At 39.4% G+C, this 21,951-nt stretch overlaps 1 protein-coding gene across 1 annotated transcript in view; it reads left to right on the forward strand.

The window, feature by feature from the left end:
- The window catches only part of TAFA1 (TAFA chemokine like family member 1), an 856,565-nt gene that overhangs the window by 723,880 nt on the left and 110,734 nt on the right, over nt 1-21,951 (forward strand). The window lies entirely within an intron of this gene.

Raw genomic sequence — 21,951 nt, forward strand, 5'->3', positions numbered from 1 at the left:
CTTACTAGCCCCTGCATGGGAGTCTCAAAAAAATATCAATAGCCTGATGATGGCTTCCATGGAATGTGAACGTCTTAAGACATTTAAACAAAATCAAGGGAAACAAATAATAAAAGTGACAATGACACCCCCTAACCACAGGTCACCTACCACTAGAGGGTAATGTCTTTATTACTGCAATTTTAAAGCTAGAATTTTAAGTGGAATCTTGTAATCCAGGGATACTGGTAACTTCCTCAAGGTGTCAGTGTAAGGTTCGCACCAGGAGACCCTTCCTACCTTGCCAGTCATCCTCCACAAGCAGAAGTTGAGAAAGCTATGTTCAAAAGGTATAGAAGGGGCCTCCCTGGTCGTGGAAGGAGTTAAGACACAGAAATATGAAGCTATCTGCAGCCTCTGCAGCACGAGTACTATCCCCAGCCAGGGAGCTACCCACATGGCACAGCAGACCCCTCCTCTCTCCCCCGCTGCTCCCCTCAGCAGTGTATTTCAGTCAATCCGCTTGTTCTGTTCCCCACTCTGTCTCTTGTGAATCCTCTCACCCCCCACACATCTGGCCTGTATCCCAGTTCCTGTATGCATAAATAAATAAATCTTAAAAAAAAAAGGCATAGAAACTCAGGAAAGCAAAATACCAACTGACTGCTAGGTGAATTTTTTTTTCCCAATGTCCTAGCGGAGGACTATGTTCTTGTCAAGCTGAGCTTAAGCTTCGGGGTGTTTGTGTGTGGCCCATAGGCCAGTAGCATTATATCACTGAGAGTTTGCTGGAAGTGGAGACTCTCCATCCTCTGCACAAACTGCTGATACAGAATCTCTATTTTTAACAAGATCCTTCCTGTGATTGTATACACATTTATTTTGGAACAAAATAAAGAGAGAAAAGCGTATTGAGAGAGCCACATTCACTATTATGTGTAATGAAATTTATGTGTCACCCTCTTCCTTCCCATCACAGTTCCTATAAAAGACAGCATTAGGTTGACAGAAGTTGAGAGGATTTGTTCTTCCTGGTGGCATGTCCTATGTTGCAAGAGTCAAGCAAAGTCTCAGTCCCAGGCTGACTTAAGAAGAAAAGCTTCACAAAAATTTCATATGTTCCAAATTGATAAGTCACTTCTACTAATTTCAAAGACTGAATACCCATGTCTCTGTGCTAGAATGGGGAGAGGCAGAGGCTGAGAAAACTTACATTTACTATTTTAAGATACAATAATAATTCCATAGGGACCCAGGAATAAAACTTCAAAAATGTTAATTCCTAAACATAAAAATTTTTACACACAATTCACACCAATAGCCTTACTGACAGTGGGTTGTAGTGGGTCTCAGAGCTGAAGATATGAGTAAAAGAAAATATCAAATTTAGCTATCTGTAAAGGAAAGCAAAAAATTCATTATGCCATTGTCTGATGATTAAAAGGAATCTTGTTTTGTAGATTTGAGACAGATTGTTAGGGGAAGAATTAGAGACTTAGAATCTGCTTTAGCTCAAAGTCTATCTTAACACTGAACTTTCTGAAGAATTTTGATACTACACCTCAATACAATATATATATTGCAGTGGCTCCATCCATTCATAAGTCTGCCCTAAATTATAGAATCTAACCAATAATATGAGTAGTCCCTTTTTTTGGATGCATAACAATGGGTGTGATAAAGAGGGCTGATAAACTTAGGATGACAAGCAGGCGGGCTTAAAGGGGAAATGAGTCCCAAAAGACATTGCAGAGAGGACAGTGTGAAAAAGAAGAATCACACAAGAGACTCAGGGACAAGAAGTAGCTATACTTTTCAAACCCCTGAAAAATCCTTTGATGCCTTGGCACAGCTTTAAATCTTCCCCAAGCAGAGGGGAATATAGTGTCTCCTAACTATGTTTTCATAAAGTAGTTAACCTTCATCACCTTTCCGATATATTTTTTTCCATTCCTACCTGAGTGAGAAGCCCACCAAGGAAAGCACCTCCCATCCCTCAGAAGAACCTTACATTTAGGTGCATAAATTCCCATTGTCCTAATTAGCATAGTTTCACCTTCTGTTAAGTTTTTTGAGACAACTCTTAAATGCTGACTTGGAACCTATAAGATTATTAAAAACAGTAAATATGAACTTGTTTTGTTTCCTCTCAACACACCTGTGAAATATTTAAATCCTAAAAAAGAAAAGAAGAATAAAAGCAACCCTTGTGAATTTAAATCAGATGGTATTTCTAGCACATAGGGAACTTCAAAAATAAGGCAATGAGCAATTTTTTTAAGATTTATTTATTTATACATAAAAGAACTAGGGTGTGGGCCAGAGTTGTGGGGGTTGAGAGGATTCACCAGAGACAGAGTGAGGATCTGAATAGGCTGACTGAAATACACTGCTGAGGGGAGCAGTGGGCAAGTCAGGAGAGGTCTGCTGTGCAATGTGGGTAGCTCCCTGGCCGGCCGGGGATGGAACTCGTGCTGCAGAGTTGGGCATAACAGGAAAGGTCTGTTACACCATGTGGGTTAGCTCCCTGATCAGGATTGAACTCATGTTGCAGTGCTTGATAGCACTGTGTATTTAACCTCTGTGCCACCAGGGAGGCCCACAATAAGCTATTTTGGAGAAATCTAATTTGCAGTAGATTTATATATCCTCTGCCCACATAATTCCAGCTTTCTGCTGGGTTGGTTGGTCATTCTATATTGGGATTTATGAGACCAAGATTGTCTTAACAAAACCTATGGATTTTGTAACTTAGCAAAAAAAAAAAAAAATTAAGCTTCTACAATGATCAGTTATAATATGTTCTGATATGATTGTCAAAATCACCCTCCAAAGTCAGCAGAGAAAATATGGTTAATTTTGTTTATGAATGAGGAAATTGAGTTCAGTGAGATTAAGCAATTGTCCCCAATAGCATAGCTGCAATTATAACTCAGGTCTCCTGTTCTTTATGCTGATATTATTTACCTCTACAAAGTTGCCTCATATGTTTCTTGCATTTCTCTGGATTTCATATTATGTGTTGATGTGAGCCATGTCAGCTAAGGGATTACTCCGTGCATATGATATTTTATAATAGGCAAAGAAGTCCCACATTGTAAATTATCTTCCATATTTTACCTATACTTCCTTAATAACAAGTGAGATAGGGGGTCTTGCTGGTGGCCTAGGAGTTAAGTCTCAGTGCTCTCACGCTATCACTAGGATGGCCTGAGTTCAATCCCAGCCAGAGAGTTTACCCACAAGTGGCTGTTCTACTAGGTGCTGATCTGGCATACTTAGTCAGATCCTTAAAGACGGCTCATGCCCCTAGTCTTGATTATGTGGCTTTAATCTATTTTCATACATTCATTTTATAGCCATGTTTTGGATGTATCCTGTGTGTAATGGCAATAAAACATATATTAAGTCTGACTTCTAACATGGTAAAATGAAGGTAAATGCCTAAATTCCTGAGTAAATATAGTATGGCTTCAAAGAAAGGAGAAATTTTATCTAGGTTTTGAAAAATATATAGCTTTTGGTTGTTTGTATGGGAGCATCTTGCGTGAAAGAATAATTTCCATGCAAGGACATAGAGATGGGAAATCTCCAAACAATTATTAACTGGAAAGTTCAATTTTGATACATAGTTGAAGACATGAGGAAGATTGATTTTTTCCAGAATTCCTTATTTAAAAGGTAGCATTATCCACTTATACTGTGATAAGAACAAAGGGAAAAACAAAGAAGTGAGTGGAAACCAGAAGTGCTAGGGAATAAAACTGGGAATTGTGACCCTACATACAGTACTCATAGAAGGCCAAATGAAGAGCAAAACATTTTAATAAAGCCCTTCAGGATGTGGGGAAGTGAGCCACGCATGTATCTAGCCATTGGAAGAGCAATGCAAGTTGAGGAGTTGAGAAATATAAAGGTCCTTAGACAGGAATATGGTTGATGAGTTCATGAAACAGGGGATTATACTCTGCTGCTGGAAAAGGATGAATGAGTTGGACAGTAATAGATAGACAAGATTAGATTAAAAATTCAGAGTTAGTTTATGGGAGACTTTGAAAGTCATCAAAGTGACTTTGAGTTTCTATCTGGCTGAGAATGGGTGCCACTGAAAGGTTTTGAGCAGAAGAATGACAAGTCAGGCCCTGCATTTTAAGACCTGTGTGTCCAATTAACAGACACTGAGTGGGCATGTACTAAGTATCAGTCCTGAACTCAGGTACCGGGGACACAAAGTTGAAAAAGATCTATTCCCTTTTGTTTAGTTTTATTTTTGCACAAAACTGTAGGGGTGAGAGTTTTCAACCACAGTTGAAAAGACAGAGGCTCTGATGGGCAAAAACACAAGTGTGCTCCAGCCTCAGATCCCCAGAGAAAAGTGAGTACTGAGGCCGCCTGGCACATGCCCTGCCCTTCTCAGCTCATGGATCACAGAGCCCTGGAAAAAAATGATTCAGCAAAGCCCACAGTGGAAGGTGGACACCCCCCCCCACCCCAAGTCAGTGCCCAGTGGAAGCAGGAAGAGTTAGAACAATGTTTCATTTTGCTTTTGAAGGATAACCTGGGACAGAGCTGTAGCTATATCCAGTGCTAAGGAAGCAGCCATTGAAATTTCAATTCATGAACGTTAGTGTTACTGTTTTAACCTAGGAGTTTTTGTGCAGAGAAGGAAGAAGGGGAAGTGTGAAATAGCACACAGGAAGTGTGAAAATAGCAAAACTCCCTGCTTTTTGCGTCTTCAAGTCCGGTCCCTTTGTCTGGGTCAGCCCTGTCTTCAGTTAAAACTCTGCAGTAGCTGTTTATTCAGCTTATGTGAAAATGGGTAAATGTCTTATTTAATTCAGTCCATGGGCAAGGACGATGGGTTTTAAGTGAGACTATAATTTTATTCCACTACTGAGTGCCTCCACCATTCCTATATTATTGCCTTCTGTTTGCTTGGTAGCAAACCTATTTTTCACAGTCTCATCCACTACCCTTTCCTAATTTGACTAATAACTCCTTTCTTATGACTTAACCGGGTCTGGTATATATTCAGCTAGAAGTGTGCTGTAGTAAGATACATTTCATCAGATTTCTAAAAGCCAGATTTTCCCTGTGAAGAAAAATATCCAAAAACATCTTATACCATTTGCAGTTGTGGGTTTCACACTGAAAAAGAAGCAAGCAAGTAAGATGTACTGAAGCCCTCCCCCTCTCTACCCAACTGGCAGTTATGTGATTTTAAGTGAGTCCTGGGACCAATAAATGCTCCTAATTCATTTGGCATAAATTATCTGGCGCAGGGCCTAAAACCATTCTCCCTCCCAACTTTCATGACATAAAGTCACTTTATTCTTGTGTCTGGACATAGTTCACAAAATTCCTCTTGCTATAAGGGTAATAAGTAGGTATGTTCTTCACCCCCAGTGTATTTGTCAACCTTTGCTGCATGACAAGCTCCCACAAAGTGTCAGTCACATACAGCGCTCACCAGTTGTCTCGTTCAAATTTCAGCAGATCAGCTGGTAGCTTTTCTTTAGGCTCTTGCTTGGGTTCAACTCTGCTGAGGTCCTGACTAGAGAACTGGGGTATGCTCTTAGGGTAGAATTCAGAAGCTTCCAGAGTATAGTAAGTTGAAGGCTGGCCCTGAAAGTGGAACACAACCATGCCAGAGTCTATGATTGTGACCTTATTTAGAAAAGGGGTCTCTGGGGCCTCCCTCATGGCCCAAGGGGTTAAGCACCGCACTATGAAACAATCCGGAGCCTCTGCAGCACGAGTTCAATCCCTGGCCAGCCAGGGAGCAACCCGCATGGCGAGGCAGACCTCTCCTGTCTCGCCCACTGCTCCCCTCAGCAGTGTATTTCAGTCAATCTGCCTGTTCTGCTCCCCACTCTATCTCTGGTGAATCCTCTCACCTCCCGTACCTCTGGCCTGTTCCCCAGTTCTTGTATGCATAAATAAATAAATCTTAAAAAAAAAAAGAAAAGAAAAGGGGTCTCTGCTGATATGATTAAGGAGCTGGAGATGAGATCATTTCCAATCCAGATGGACCCCAAATTAAAAGACCAAAAGTCCTTATAAGAAACAGAAGAGAAAACACGGGGCTAGAGAAGGAACCAGAGTGCTGCAGCCACAATTTGAGTGATACCTGGGGTCGCAAGACTGGAAAAGGCAAGGGAAAATTCTTCCAGAGAGACTGCAAAGAGAGTATAAACCTGCAGATGACTTGACTTCTGATTATCTGCCTTCCTAGACAGTAACGGAATTAATTTCTGTTGCTTTAAGCCAGCAAGTTTATGGTAATTTGTTACAGAAACCATAGAAAATCAACACAGAGAGAGATGAGTAGACACTAACAGAATCTTTTTTTGTTGTTGTTGTTGTTCCCTTTACTCCCTGACATGTTCTGGTGGTGGCTCGAGTTCCATTAATGTTTTAAACGCTGCCCCCCAAAACCTTGGTGCATTACTCTGGGGAAGATTTCCACCTTCCCTACTCCTCACTGCAGAACTCTAGAGCTAGAGAGATCATTTCATTTCCCAGAAACTTGGTATCGTCTTGCCATCAAGTCTCCAATTAACTGGAACCCCATGCAGCAGTTTGGGGGTGCCAACAAAATATTAAGATAAAGGCTTGGAATTCACACACTATCACATCTCCCACCTTATGTTATCCAGAGCAAGTCGGCAGGTCAAACCCAGCATTAACAGTGCTGGGTCATACACTACTTCCATGGGGGTCAGGGAGAGTGAAAGCTTTGTTTTGCCTTGGATATCATTTGCACACTAAGTCTTTCTTCCAAATGCAAGATTCCAGGAGATAATTCATAGCTTACATTCTGGGGATTAGTGGACAGAATGGCAGATAATATATTTTTTAAAGCTAAGAATGATTCTTAGGAAATACAGTTGGTATAAGTTTGATCTCCAAAAGAGGAATGGTAGAGGTCTCTAGCCTCAATTCACCGCCACACCTATGAGCACCACCCCTGCAGATAAAAAAAGGTACTCTATGTAAATATCTCTCTTATGGAGCTGGCCCTAAGTCCTCATGTTCTCTAAGCTAGGTTGAGATAATGCCAAAAGGCTTGCTTTGTAACTGCTTTTCTTTTGACCCATCTTTTATGGAATGGGCCTTGAGCCACCTGTATCAAAATTCCTTAGTGTGCACATTACAAATGCAGATTCAGAAATTTCATGTCTCACCCACTGAATCAGAATCTCTGGGCATTTATCATACTTTGCAGAGAATTTCCATGCACAGTAAAATGCAAGCATCACTGATGCTTCTCCCACTCTTGCACCAAATTACACCATCACCACTAACCACAGCAGCTGTGATTGGTCCTCTGCTCTCTGAGGAGACAGGAGCATTATCCTAAGCCTCCATGGCAGGAAATTAAAACTCGAGTGTTTTCTCTCTAAAGTTCATGAATATTTAATCTTTTATTGCACAATTTATTTATTCCAATGAGGCCAAATAATTTCCCCTAGCTTTTTACTTAAAATGATGGTCATGGGCTGTGTTGAACCAGCAGCTTTGTACATCCTTTACTGGGCCACTCTTTGCAATCCACCTGTGTCTTCACCTTGCTGCTGGACTCTCTTTTCTAAAATAAGGTAGATAGGCTGATACCAAAAGCATTTGGCTTTCACAACTCCCTATGAGGCTTTTACAGGCTCCCAGGTGAAGAAACCTTGATTTAAGGCTTATAGCAGAGTAGATAGAGAATTCACTTCTATAATAAAGACAATAAAGGTGGCAACAACTAGCCTGCACTGAGCACTCGACACAGGCCAGCCACTGAGTTGAACTTCTTACCTGCCTTATGTCATTTCACTCTTGTTCTTCCCTGAGAATTCAGAAGGTTATTAGCTCCATTTTGCAACTGAAAAACATGAGATTTTGAGTGGTGATGTAACTCACCCCAGTTCAACAATTTTAGGCTTTATTTTCCCAGGCCACATCCTCCTTTTGCTCAGACCTTCTAAAATACCTCTTGCTGAAGAACAAGATAAAATCACTGAGCCAGTTGTCAAAACCATGCAAATCACCTGAATTTTCCCCCTGGCAGGAGACTCTAAAGAAATAATAAGATTCTTTGGCTCAGTCATTGGGCATCCTGTTGCTTCACCTGCAAGTTACGTGCCTGTTCATTTTCCTACACATTATTTACCAGTTCATTAGTTTGACACATTTTATTCCCTGGCACCCAGTTAGGAAGATAAACAGTATATAATATGTTGGTGGTGATAAAACAATAAGGAAAAGTAGGCAGGGAGAGTACAAAGAGAGTAGTGGGGTTGCAGGTGCTATTTTAAATAAGATAGTCAGGGCCTCCCTGGTAGTGCAATGGGTTAAGTCACAACTATGAAGCTCTCCGCAGCCACTACAGCATGAGTTCGATCCCCAGGCAGGGAGCTACCCACAGGGCACAGCAGACCTCTCCTGTCTCTCCTGCTGCTCCCCTCAGCAGTGTATTTCAGTCAGTCTGCCTGTTCTGTTCCCCGCTCTGTCTCTGGTGAATCCTCTCACCCCCGCATCTCTGGCCTGTAACCCCAGTTCTTGTATGCATAAATAAAGAAATCTAAAATTATATAAAAAAGAATCAGGGAAGTTCCCTCTGATAAAGTGATATTTGAGCAGAGACTTGAAGGTATTAGGTAGGGGACCATGAGGATAACCAGGGGATAAAGTTTCCTGCAAGAGAGAAGAGTAAGTACAAAGGAAAAGCAAAGAGGTCAGCAGGTAGATCTCAAGTGGAGTGGTTAGTGAGGGTGGGTGAGAGAAGCAGCAGGTGGGGTCCAAAAACACATGGCAGGTGGGGAGCAGGTCACACAGAGACCTGTGGAGATATGACAAGCATGCTAGCTTCATTCTGTGATAGAAGCTACAAGGGGGTAGAAGCAGGAGAGAGACATGATAGAGGTAACCTCTGACAAGAATTATTGAGATAGGGGCCTTCCTGGTGGCATAAAGGGTTAAGTCTCAGCACTATAAAGCTATCTGCAGCCATTGTAGTAAGAGTTGTATCCTCGGCCAGGGAGCTGACCCACATGGCGCAGCAGACCTCTCCTGACTCGCCCGCTGCGCCCCTCAGCAGTGTATTTCAGTCAATCCACCTGTTCTGCTCCCCACTCTGTTTCTGGTGAGTCCTCTCACTACCAGTCCCTGCTGTCCCAACAAAACTCTGGCCTACACCCCAGTGCTTGTATGCATAAATAAAAATAAATCTTTAAAAAAAAAGGAATTACTGAGATAACTGCATGGAGAATAAACTACAGAGAGGGCAACTGAAGAGAGGAACCCCAGTAAGAACAAGGGTTTATATCCCTTTGTATCTGACTCCTCCTCTGTAAAATGTTATCAAATGTGCATAGTATGCATTCGATTATAAAAGAATGTGGTTCTACAAAATGTAGTTAGCAAAAAGAAAGCTACCATTGAGAAATATGTATGTCTCTTTATGAAAACATTAACTGAATATAGTGTGACTCCACCATAATTTCAAAGACACAATGAGCATAAAGATTATTTCAGGATATTTTCAACATCTTTAAAATGATGTCTACAATTTTTATTGGTAACCATTTTTATTGTTACCAAGTACTATATAGTACTGTAGTTTGCTATATATAAACATAAGTAAAAGTTATAAGGAATAGTTAAATTTCAGTTTAATAAGGAAAAGTTAAATTTCAGTTAAAGTTTAGTGAATATGATGATTTTATTTTCCATCACAGTTCAAGAATTGGGGCCTCCCTGGTGGCACAGCAGGTTGAGCGCAGCACTGTAAAGTTCTCCACAGCCTCTGCAGTGCGGGTTCAATTCCTGGCCAGCCAGGGAGGTACCCATATGGCACGGCAGACCTCTCCTGTCTCGTCTGCTCCTCCCCTCGGCAGTATTTTCAGTCAGTCAGCCGTTCTGCTCCCTGCTCTGTCTCTGGTGAATCCTGTCACCCTCCCGCACCTCTGGCCTGTACCCCAGTTCTTGTATAAATAATACATTTTTAAAAAAGTTCAAGAATGAGCCCATACATATACCAAATTCTGGCCATGGACCCCAGTTAAGAATCTATAAGTTAGGATGCTGTGCAATATCCCAGGCTTCATGGGATTTGAGGAACAATAAGGGAAATCCAACTTATTCTGATCCACAATGGGTACTTTTTAAACCAAATTCCATGGCAAGCCTTATCTGCCCAATATTTCCCATTATTTGTTGAGTATGAATGGTTTTCGGGTCATGGACTAGGCAAGTAAAGGTCGTGAGCGAGAGATATGACTGGGGTAATAAATCTTGTTTTTCTACCACTATGTTCATAATGCCTAGTTAAGCTGGTTTGATGTAGAATTTAGAACTTACTCCAGTCTAGTCCTGGCTATATAATTTTAAAAAAAAAAAATTGTTTGCCCTTCATTTAAAATAAGTAGTGTGTGCATCCTCAGTGAATGCCAGTGCATAGAAAAACAACAATGATTAATTATGTATTTGCCAAGCCAGGTTCAACAACAAAGAGAGCTATAATAAATCTGCAGTTGATTAGTGATGTCTGTCATGACCGTGAGCAACACATCTTCCCTGTCACAATGATGGGCAATTCAAGGTGTTCAGAAAGGGAGATGTTAGGTAATGCTGTTTTGAGAGAATTTAGGAGGTACATCTGACTCTGCTAGGGGACAATGATCCCCCAAAATACGGAAAGGGCAGTGTGAGAATGAGATTGTCCAGAGTTGCAGTTGTATATTCACCTTACCTTCAATCTTTTATCAAAATGTATTGTAGCATTCTCCTTGATAATAAACCATCTTGGTTTTATTTTGAGAAAATATATGCTCATTCCAACTCCTTTACCTTCAAACTATGTGACTAGGGATATAAATGTGACTGGGGAGAAGGCAATTTTCTTGGCTATCTACTGAGTCTTGGTGATTTTTGTTATAAAATTTCATTCTCTCCACCGCGTTTCTACTTGTTACAATTTAAAATGGGCAAGTGATCCATACTCAGGGAGAAGGAAAAATAAAAAGACCAAGATCTATTGGAGAGGCTGACAGACCCTTAACAATAATAGCATTGCTACCAGACGTTAGTACTGTAGTTAATAAATAATTCATCGATCACATGGCTTTGAATAATTCTGTCAAACTCCACTAGAAGAGGTGGCAAATTATTCTTCAACACAATCATTTGTTTTCACCCATGAAAAATAGTATGCATTAATACCGTGGCAAATAAGGATTGAAACTCCAGCGAGGCAATCTGTTAGAAGAGTTTTGTAGATCAAAATCTGTGGTATGCTTTGTTAAATTGCCTCTCTGTGCCACAACTACATGGAATCACTGACCTTATTAATTTTATTAATTTGTAGATTGGCAGTCAACCTCACAAGTGGAGAAATTCTGCATCAGGCTCAATTAAATTGTTTAGCAAAAGCTTACCAAATCCATAATTGAATCAGAATGTTTAGAACATCAGCTGTTCACTTAATGAAACAAGCAGTTATTTTATCTTACTTGTTTTGATGTATGAATCTTTCTTTCTTTTCATACGGTAATCACAGAAATACCCCAAAACATAACTTGATAGATAATATAGATGAATAGATAATGATGGATGGACAGATGGACGACAAACAGACAGATAAACTGGATGGGGAAATGAAGAAGCTTGAAGAGAGAAAATGTTCCCTGTATCCATGAAAATTAGCATTAAGATTCATCAAGCAAAATGTCTCAAAATACATTTTAGTGACCCTACTTATCTCACTTTCTAGCTAAGCATGATGAGTGAAGTTGGAGCAAAGTCCTAAAGAATGAAATGAGCAAAAGGGATTTTCTCTTAGTCTCCAAGCATCCACACAGTTAGACACCAAATCAATGAGAGCACTTTACATAGCCATGTCTGAAGGGTGCCAGTTTAGCATGATGAGAATGAATTTAAACTGACAAGTAACTGGAACTAAACAATCACTACTTTCCCCTAAGTGTTTACTTATACATAATCCCACTACAATTTCCAAGCCTTTTTCTTTGAGTTAAAATCAGCAAGCAATGAGTCCCTTCTTTCCCAGAATGCCAATCATGTGCGGGGGCGGGGGGGGGGGCAGCCTCATGTTGTGCCTAGAGTCTAGGATTTAATGAAGAGGATCCAGAGTATGATCTGGGTCAACTATTGCATAACCTCAAATGAGTCACTCTCTCTCTAGGCATCCATTTTGTTGTCCTGTAAATGAGGTAGCTCAAACAGAAAATCTTCTGGGTGCATTTTAGCTCTGAGCAAGGGGTCACATGCAAAGAGTTTAAGAGCATGAGTTTTGGCAGTTAGTTCAAGTTGTGACGGAGAAGTTACTTAACTTCTTTGAGCCTCAGTGTCCTTATCTAAAAACAGGGACTTAGTATCCTCCTCAAACAAGAGATAGTTTCATTAAAGCATTGAAATATAGCCTAAAGCATAATTAATAGTCAATAAATAATGACTAATATTCTTTGGGTCATTTTTAAATTTTTACTGGGACTTTAGTTTCTTAAGACAAAAGATGTGGGAGAGAAAGTTAGAAACCATTCATGTGAGAAGGAGGCTATGCCTGGTGACCACCAATCTGGCCACCATGGTCTGTGTATGTCAACATGACCTCAGCCAACATGGCAGGTGACACACTTACAGGTAAACTATCACTTATTCTGTTTGATACTTTTTCATTTTTTAGTAATAGCAGGCAGAGTGACATTTGGGAAAGAGCAAGAATGAAACAGAAAACAAGATTATCTCTTGTGCTAGAAAGCTTTAAAAAGTAGAGAATGGTTTAAAAGTTTTGCGCTTGTTGAACTTTTTAAAAATAAAACTTACTAATCAGAAATCTGTCACTCGACAAGTTCGATTCACAATCCTATATTCATCCATTTCCGGGAACTTGACAAATTGTGAGGTGGCAGAATGAGGTGGCAGAAATATCCATAAATCCCACTGAAACACTAATGCACTGTGTGTGGGCTTCTGAGACCTGTGCTGGAGGCAGGCATCCCCTCAGGCACTCTCATTATTATTTCTTGACTTCACAAGATACCCCAAAGGTCTTGGATGAAGAGACCAAGCCTAGAAGAGAAGGGGACAGGCCAAGTTCTCTAAAAGCTGGTTAGAAAATATGAAATTGGTTTCTCAGACCCATATGCTGTAGAATACTAAAGCTTGTGCTTTGAATTAAGGATCTGTCACTTGCTCCATGAGGTGCTTGTGTTTTCAAGAGGAGCTTTATGTGGAAAATGAAATAGAGGTGAAATAGGAATGCAGGATTTTCTTAAGATGTGTTGCTTTGAAGAAAAGTGGTTTTGTTGTTTGGGCCTGCGAGGAATTGACTTCAGTATATATAGAGTAAGGTTTACTTCAACCGCTGTGACAGATCTATCTATCTGGGTTTTATGAGGTCTTAAATAACATATACACCTGAATATAAGGCAAGGTATTTTCTTCAAAATGTACCATTCAGAAGAAAGGGAATCACCTTACATACAAGTTGCTACAAAGTTTCACAATTACTTTATTTTGAAAAGCGAAGTATAATTTGGGAACAATCTAACCTAAAAAACTCTCAATCCATTCTAGTTTAAATTACTTGCAGAGGCAACTGTATGGAATTAAATGCTTACATTTACTTTCTGCTTGTCTTTATACACAGATTGAGTATTTATTTCTAGAGGTATGACCCTCAAAGTTGTGGAGTTTCTGTGTTACAAGTGAGTCTTTAAAATATCTTTTAAATAAAATGAGTAGTTAGGGTCAATGAGGAAATGACAAAATAATGTACACTATGAGTCAGGGAAATAGTGTCATAATGTTATGCAAAGTATACTTGTTGCTTGGGAAGACTATCCAAAATTAACAAGGTACCAGGATTTACCAAAAGGCTGCGTGTTAAACATGTCAGACACGAAGTTGATATGTGCTAGAAAATTGTTAGGTGACCCAAGGTAATGATAAAGACACTGAGTTGTAGACAAAAGCCCATGGTTTTTTCAGCTGCACAGAGCTGCCTCATTCGCTAGTATACCTTTCCAGGATCAATCCACATTCAGTGACTTACGTAGTAGGAGCAGAAAGTTTTGCCCCAACATGGGGAACCTGTAATAGACCACATGCACTCCAGACCTTCTCCTGGTGTGGGCCAAGACTTGTTGGGCCTACCTCACAAAACAAAAACAAAAACTGCTCCCTCTTCTCAGCCCTGTTTTTTGGCCCCTCACTACCTTCCCACCCACAGGTGTTTTGATCCCTAAAAAATACCCTGCACAACAAACTCCATCTTAACATTTACTTCCAAGGACCCAACCATATGATTAGACTGGAGGACAGAGAGGGAGGAATTTGAGTTCTGTTTTAGATATGATGTGTGCAAAGTATTGATTAGAGACTGAAGGGCAATGCCAAGGTTATGCAAGGTTGTGCAAGGTTATGCTTGTGCAAGCATAACCTTGAGCTATGCCAAGGAAGCGATATTATATGAGCCTAGAGCTTGTGGTGGAGATGACAACTTATAGACAGTATTTAAAACTTTGAAACTATAAAATCCTTAGGGAGAAATTATAGACAGAAGATTTCCAATGACCGAACCCTAATATTTAAAGGTCAGGAAGAAGAGCATCTAATAAAGGAGACTGAACAAGAAGCAGTCAATGAAAACACACACACACACACCTCTCACTAAATTGGTATCATGGAAACCCAACAAAGAGTTTCAATGAAGTGATTAACCATGTCAGTGTGCTAAAATGTCAGGTCAGATGAGGATAGAGAAGCACTTACTAGATTTGTCAAGAGGAAGTCATGGCCACCTTGACAAGAATGATTTGGTGGAATGATCCAGAGAAAAAGGGTGATTGAACTGTTTTCAAGATATCAAGATAGATTGGACATTAATAAGTAGAATGGGGGAGTGTGAATTCTGTTCTGAAGGTGAAGGGTGGATGGGATTGTGAATGAAAGGAGATTTAGGGTTAAGGGAAAACATTGTAAGAAGGGAAATATTTCCAGCTATTAATAAACCGATCCTGCAAAGAGAAAAATATTGACACAAAAGGGACAGGGAGAAATTATGGGAGAATGTTCTAGAGTGGGCAAGGAAGAACAGAGACGAAGGGACCACACGTGAGAGGGGACAGTTTGTCTCATGTATCCAGAGAGAAAGTAACGAAATGGGTACAGATGCAGGGGGTGATAGATTTGGTGGCAGAACTAAGAGGGAATTGTTGTCTGGTCACTCCTATATTTTCAGTCAAAGAAGCCAGGTCATCACCCAGGAGTGGGAAAATAGATCCTGACTTTCTAACACCAATAGCAAAATATCTTACTCCTCTGTAGTCATCCCTTACTTCTTTCCCCTCCGAATGTGTAGTTTTTAAAAGCTTATGATTAGTCACTTCTCATTTTCTTTCCCTTTTCCAATAGTTGTATCCCCCTGGCTGCATGTCAGGGGTACCTTGATTCCTTTCGTGTTGTTCATTTTTTAAAATAATTTCACCCTTTGGCGAGGCAGGGTGACTCACAACCATGGCACTCCTTCACACCTGAGTCAATTTCACTTCAGTTCTCATGGCTCATTGATTTAGCTCCTTCCATTTGCTGGGGTGGGCTTTTTCTCATGCTTTTGTCAGGCTATATTTGTCACTAAACAAAGTGTGTCTCCCTGATAAAATCCCAAATCCCACAGAAAAAAAAATAAAGAACTTGATTCCAAGTGGGAATATTTCAATATAAAAATAATTTGTTCAGCTCTTTGAGTATATCTGTCCCACTGGAGGCTACTCATATTCACTTCAGTAGCTTACCAGGGATCCTCAGAAGCCTGAAATACTCTCAGCACAAGAACATTTGCCCAATAACAGGTCAGCATTCATTTCCCATTGATCATTCATCCTGTGCATTCTCCGCACAAAATAAAATCCAGGCTTCACAGAGGGACACCACACAAGTACCCCAGAGACCCTTCCCAGCGAGGACCACTCAGGCTCTAAGTTCACACTTTTCTCATCAGTTATGTAAATCATTTAACTAGGCTGTGCCTCAGTTTCATTCTCTCTAAAAGGGAGAAAGTAATTATTCTCCAATTTCAAAGAGCTGTTGTGTCAGTCACATGAGTTAATGTGCCTTGTGTCTTCAACACACCTTCTGGGAAGAGAGTATTTAGTCAACACATGCTATTTGTGTCCAAAACCCTGAGAACTTTTATAGAGATTAAATCTTTAACTTTGTTTCCCTTTTTTCTTCTTACACTATTTGGTCATAAAAACCTTTTCTTCAAAACCTAAAACTTACTGGAATAGTTTTCCACAGAATCCCCTTGCTATGTGTATCAGTTTTCTAGGGCTGTGGGAACAAAGTATTAGAAACTAGGTATCAAAACAACAGCCAATGTATTCTCTCACAATTCTTGAAGCTGAAAGTCCAAAATTAAGATATTAACAGTCTCTCTCTCTCTCTCTCTCTCTCTCTCTCTCTCTCTCTCTCTCTCTTCTCTTCTCTTCTCTTCTCTTCTTCTTCTCTTCTCTCTTCTCTGTCTCTCTCTGCCTTTGTTTTCACATGGCCTTCTCCCGTGTCTCTCTTTCCTAATAGGAACAGCAGACCTTGGATTTGGGGCCCACCTTAATCTACGATGACATCATCTTCATTTGGTCACATCCACAAAGATCTGACTTCCAAATAAGGTTTTATTCACAGGTGCCAGGACTTAGTACTTGACCCTATCTTTTTGGAGAACACAATTCTTCCCAAAACAGTGTCTAAGAGACAAACATTCATTAACTTTTTTAACCCCATATCACTCCATATCTGGCCTAGTGACTGAAGCCATCTTTGAACTATTTGACTAGGTCTGGGATGTTGTAAGTGTAGAAAATAGAGACTACAATTTCAAAACTTCCATATAGATTTGACATTGCATGACAGCCAAGCATGTATACACTGCACTTAAACTTATTTTAAAGCGAATAAGCTGATTTGAATATTGTTCAACTCATTGGTCAATCACACATGACAGGAGTTACATATTACTCATAGCGTGGATTGGAAAGTTTTTAAAAGTTTGCTCACTATGTATCATTTGAGATGTATTGATGTGCTGATTGGCTGTGAATGATCACAAATAAAGAAAAAGGTTGCCATCTCCCTCTTTTCCGTATTTATATTATCCCCATTCACCGCTCCAACCCTTGAACCTTAAAGAATTATTATTTCGGCTAACTAATAACTGTGTTTAATTCAATTTTTTTCCCTTTTCCTTTTGAAGAAAACAGTATAAAATAAGCTTTCAGTAAACCCTTCCAGGGAACAGTTTGTTCATTGTTTGCAAGAAATTTTAGGATTATGTAGACATGGGTTACTTTGTTTCAAGATAAAAGCCATATCATTTAGGAGCATTTTAAATGCCTTTGGTGACATAAAGGAAGTTGTTCCTCTAAAAGTGAAATATGGAGTTCATTATATTCCTTGTTATTTCTGCCTACTGAACACATTTGCTATTGATGGCACTATGTATTTTCTTGTACTTCCAATTTTAACTTCTAGATATTTGTGCATTACAGCAAAGATATTAGGTCTACAAAGAACTGTTGTTTTGGAAAACTGGGTTTGTTTGTTTGTTTTTACATAGAAGAAATGCACTGTTCAATTCATAGTGAGTTATTAGTGCGAGGGAAAAAAAGGTCATATCAAAGCTAAAACTTGTTTGCTTTTTATTTTTATTTTTTTAAAGATTTATTTATTTATGCATACAAGAACTGGGGTACAGGCCAGAGGTGCGGGGGATGAGAGAATTCATCAGAGAGAGAGCAGGGAGCACAACAGGTGGATCTACCGAAACTGTTGAGGGGAGCAGCAGGGAGACAGGAGAGGTCTGCTGCTCCATGTGGGTTGCTCCCTGGCAGGCTCCCTGTGCTTCAGAGACTGAGGATAGCTTCATAGTTCTGTGCTTAACCCCTTGCGCCACCAGGGAGGTCTCTAGTTTGCTTTTTTTAGGAATGGTTGTATGTTAGATTCACGTTTGGGTAACAATTGTATTAGGGGTTTTATCACTTTATTTTGGTTTTGTTTGGCTTAACTAAAATAATGTTTTGACGTAGTATGGCCTACAAGTAAATTTGTAAATATATATTTATACATCAAGCTGTACATAGTAATGTATCATTATAGATATTATTCTTCTACTCCACATCCATCTTCTACTTCACACACATCTCACTCAAAGATGGTGGCTGTTATCAGTTTGATAGGTATTCTTTCAGAAAGAGTCTCCAGGCACATATGTATATATGTATATCCATGAAAACAAAAAAATTGACAACATACTGTGAAAATAGTCATTCCTTGATTATCTTTATGATAGCTTCATACTCCATTCTAGCACTCTCCTAAGATGACCCCTAAAGTCTCCCCCGGCTAGCTCCTAAACACAGAGGAAGTAGGGCTGACCTTGCTGTTTTGGGGAAAGCTTTGCGCCACACAGTCTTTCAGGGACTTACTGTTTCTTGGGTCACTTGCAGAAAGCCAGTTGCCTTACGAGGAAGGCACAGAAGTAGCCCCATGGGGAAGTCAGGAATTGAGCCCTCCTGCCAGTATTTATGTGCATTAGTATTTTGGAAATATGTCCTCCAGCCCAGTAAGGCTTTCAGATAACTACAGCTCCAACAACTTTTATTAACAACCACACCATGTGGGAGATCTTGAGTCAGAAATATCCAGCTAAACTGCTCCAAAATTCTTTTTTTTTTTTTTAAATTTTATTGTTATATTCCCCATACAATTGCAGCCCCCCATTCTGACCCCAATCCCTCCCCTCCACCCCCTAAAAGTGTCTCTGGTTCATAGTTTTTTGTTGATTTTGATTTTCACTTTCTTATAGTTATTCATTTTCCTGGTCCCTTATTTAAGTTTTCTAGATTCCTGCTATGAGTGAGACCATCCGGTATTTTTCTTTTTCTTTTTGGCTTATTTCGCTGAGCATGATCCCTTCCAGCGCCATCCATGTTGCTGCAAATTGCATGTGTTTATCTTTTTTGAATGCTGAGTAATATTCCATGGTATATATGTACCACATCTTCTTGATCCAGTCATCTATTTTTGGGCATTTGGGTTGTTTCCAAAGCTTAGCTATTGTAAACAGTGCTGCTATAAACATAGGGGTGCAGGTGTTCTTTGGATTGATGTTTCTGTGTCCTTTGGGTAAATACCTAGGAGTGGAATTGCTGGATCATATGGAAGCTCTATGTTTAGTAGGTCCAGAAATCTCCATACAGCTTTCCACAGTGGTTGGACCAGTTTGCACTCCCACCAACAGTGCAGAAGAGTTCCTTTTCTCCCACCCCTCGCCAACATTTGTTGTTGCTAGTTTTTTTTAATATGTGCCATTCTCACTGGTGTAAGATGGTATCTCATGGTAGTTTTGATTTGCATTTCCCTGATGACAAGTGATGTTGAACATTTTTTCATATGCCTGTTGGCCATTTGCATTTCCTCTTCAGAGAAGTTTCTTTTAAGCTCTTCTGCCCATTTTTTGACTGGATTATTTTCTTTGTTGTGTTGAGTCTCATCAGCTCTTTGCAGATTTTTGTGATCAGTCCTTTATCATTAGTGTTGGGTGCAAAAATGTTCTCCCAGTTGTGGGGTTTCTCTTTGTTTTGTTATTGTCTCTTTTGCTGTGCAAAAGCTCTTTAATTTGATGTAGTCCTGTTTATCTTTGCCTTCACTATCACTGCTTTGGGTGATGTGTCTGTAAAGATGTCTTTGATGGCAAATCACGTAGTGTTTCGCCTATATTTCCTTCTATATATTTATGGTTTCAGGTCTTATGTCTAGATCTTTAATCCATTTTGAGTTGATTTTTGTGTATGGTGTGAGGTGGTGGTCAAGCTTCATTCTTTTGCATGTAGCGACCAGTTTTCCCAGCATTTATTGAACAAACTTTCTTTGCTCCAATGCATATTCTTTGCTCCTTTGTCAAAGATTAGTTGACCATAAATCTGTGGGTTTATTTCTGGATTTTCTATTCGATTCCATTGGTCTGTATGTCTGTTCTTGTTCCAATACCATGCAGTTTTGATGATTATGGCTTTGTAGTATAGTTTGAAGTCTGGGAGTCTGATGCCTCCATTCCCTTCTTTTTTTTTCAGGAGAGCTTTGGCTATTCGGGTTTTTGGTGATTCCATATGAATTTCATCAATAATTGTTCTATTTCTTTGAAGAATGACATTGAAATTTTGATTGGAATAGCATTGAATCTGTATATTGCTTTTGGTAGGATGGCCATTTTAATAATGTTTATTCTTCCAATCCATGAGCAGGGGACGTCTCTCCATTTCTTGTGTCTTCTTCTATTTTTTTAACAGTGTTTATAGTTTTCTTTGTATAGGTCCTTTACCTCTTTTGTTAGATTTATTCCCAATATTTGATTTTTTTTGTTTCAATAACAAAAGGGATGGTCTTTTTGATTTCTTCTTCTTCAGATTTATTGTTTGTGTATAGGAAGGCTACTGACTTTTGCGTGTTGATTTTGTATCCTGCCACTTACTGAACTGATTGATGAGTTGAATTAGCTTTTCTGTGGAGTTTTTGGGGTCTCTATGTATAAATATCGTCTGCAAATAGTGATAGTTGACTTCTTCTTTTCCTATTTGGATTCTTGGATGTCTTTCTCTTGTCTTATTGCCCTGGCTAGGACTTCCAGTATTATATTGAAAAGCAGTGGTGAGAGTGGACATCCTTGTCTTGTTCCAGATCTTAATGGAATTGCTTTCAGCTTTTCACCATTGAGAATGATACTGGCTGTTGGCTTGTCATAGATGGCCTTTATGATGTTGAGTATGTTCCTTGTATCCCCAGATTTCAAGGGCTTTTATCATGAATGGGTGTTGCACTTTGTCGAAAGCTTTCTCAGCATCTATGATATTATCATATGGTTTTTTATATTCTTTTTGTTGATGTGTTGGATAACGTTGATTGATTTCGGATGTTAAACCATCCTTGTGCCCCTGGAATGAATCCAACTTGGTCGTGGTGAATTATCTTATGGATACATTGTTGGATTCTGATAGCTAAAAATTTTATTGAGGATTTTTGCATCAGTGTTCATTAGGGAGATTGGCCTGTAGTTTCCTTTTTTGTGTTGTCCTTGTTCGGTTTTGGTATTAGTGTAATGTTGGCTTCATAAAACGTGTTTTGGTATTGTCCCTTCCTTCTCAATTTTTTGGAAGAGTTTGGGAAGGATAGGCACTAATTCGTCTCTGAATGTTTGGTAGAATTCATTTGTAAATCCATCAGGTCCTGGGCTTTTGTTTTTTGGGGAGGTTTTTGATTACCATTTCAATTTCGCTAATTGTAATTGGTCTGTTTAGGTGTTCTATTTCTTCTTTATCTAGCTTTGGGTGATTGTAGAGTTGTAGGAATTTGTCCATCTCCTCTAGATTGTTAAACTTGTTTCCATATAACTGTTCATAGTAACTGATTATTCTTTTGATTTCTTGTGTGTTGTGATTTCTCCCTCTTTCATTGATGATCCTGTTTATTTGTGCTTTCTCCCTTTTTCCTTTGTGAGCCTGGCTAGGGGTTTGTCTATTTTATTGATTTTTTCAAAAAACCAGCTCTTGGTTTCATTGATCTTTTCGATTGTTTTTTAGTTTCAATTTCATTATTTCTGCTTTGGTTTTTATTATTTCTTTTCTTCTACTGGTTTTGGGGTTTTTTGTTGTTCTTTTTCTAGATCTTTGAGCTTCGAGATGAGGTTTGTTTCTTTGCGTTCTTTCTTGTTCTTGATGTGAGCTTCTATTGCTATATATTTTCCTCTTATTACTGCTTTTGCTGCATCCATACATTTACGATATTGGTGTCCTCCTTGTCGTTCAATTCAAAAACTTTTTAATTTCTTCTTTGATCTCCTCATTAGTCCAATGGTCTTCCAGTAGTGTGGTTTTTAATCTCATGAGGTAGGAAAGTTCCTTGCCTTCTTTA

Source organism: Talpa occidentalis, unplaced genomic scaffold, assembly GCF_014898055.3.
Source record: "Talpa occidentalis isolate TD23 unplaced genomic scaffold, MPIMG_talOcc4v2.1 talOcc4.10, whole genome shotgun sequence".
NCBI lineage: Eukaryota > Metazoa > Chordata > Mammalia > Eulipotyphla > Talpidae > Talpa > Talpa occidentalis.